We start from the raw sequence: 1,478 nt of genomic DNA on the forward strand, positions 1-1,478 counted from the left end.
TACGATGAAGTAACGGTAATCTAATTACCGTTTTTGCAATAGTAATCCCTTACTTTACTCGTTACCTGAAGAAAGTAATCGGATTACAGTAACACGTTACAAGTAACGCGTTACTTACTGCCCATCTCTGCTCCCAACTGATCAGGGACCTGAATTACTGAGAATAATTAAAATAAAATAAAGAATAAAATCACTGACGGCCACAAGTGCTGCCCCTAAGCCCCCTAGTAGATGCACATACTGTCGTGCGAAGAAGTGTTTGCCCCCTTTCTGATCTCCTGTCGGAAAGGGGGCACCTGTTCTCAATAAGAAACCTAATAACTAGTTGGGCCATCGTTAGCAGCAAAAACTGCAATCAAGCAGCTAACTCTTTTAGAGCTCTGTGGAGGAATTTTGGTCCACTCATCTTTGTAGAATTGTTGTAATTCAGCCACATTAGAGGGTTTCCAACATGAACCACCTTTTTAAGGCCGTGCCACAGCATCGCGATCAGACTCAAGTCAGGACTTTGACTAGGCCACTCCAAACTCTTCATTTAGTTTTTCTTGGACTTGTTGGTGTTTTTTGGATCATTGTCGTATTGCAGAACCCAAGTGCGCTTCAGCTTGAGGTCAGTAACGGATCCATTCTCCTTCAGGATGTTTTGGTAGACAGCAGAATTCATGATTTTCCAGGTCCTGAGGCAGCTAAACAGCCTCAGACCATCCCACTGCCACCACCATATTTGCTGTTCCTTTTCTGAAATGCTGTTTTACCTTTACGCCAGATATAACGAGACATACACCTTCCAAAAGTTCAGTTCTTCTCTTGTCAGCCTACAGACTGTTTTACCAAAAGTTATGTTCCTTTTGCTCAGCAGCGGTTTTCGTCTTGGAAATCTGTCACACAGGCCATTTTCCCCCAGTGTCTTTCTTTTGTTAGCGTCATGAACTCTGACCTTAACTGAGGGAAGTGATGACTCATCCTCCTGGATGAGTCATCACTGCACTCTTGGGGTAATTTTGGTCGGCCTGCCACTCCTGGGAAGGTTTAACCACTGTTCCATGTTTTTGTCATTTGTGGATAATGGTTCTCACTGTGGTTCACTGGAGTCCCACAGCTTAAGAAATGGCTTTATAACCTTTTCCATACTGAGAGAGCTCATTTAATTTGTTTCTTATTTGTTCCTCAATTTCCTTGAATCACTGCATGACATCTGGCTTTTGACGATCTTTTAGTCTTCTCCACTTTGTCAGGCAGGTCGTAGTTAAGTAATTTGTTATAGAGAACAGGTGTGGCAGTAATTAGACCTGGGTGTGGCTAGAGAAACTGAACTTACCAACAAAGATGTGATACACCACAGTTCATTTATTTTTTTATTTTTTTTATTTTTTTATTTTTTTTATTTTTTTTGTGTCCCGTTTGGATCTTTAGCCATCAGAATTGTTGTCTTAAGGCCAAGAAAGATGCCAAGCGGATTTATTTTACCAAGTGGATCA

The sequence above is a fragment of the Pundamilia nyererei genome, unplaced genomic scaffold (genome assembly GCF_000239375.1).
Source record: "Pundamilia nyererei isolate P.nyererei 1_Seehausen unplaced genomic scaffold, PunNye1.0 scaffold00059, whole genome shotgun sequence".
NCBI lineage: Eukaryota > Metazoa > Chordata > Actinopteri > Cichliformes > Cichlidae > Pundamilia > Pundamilia nyererei.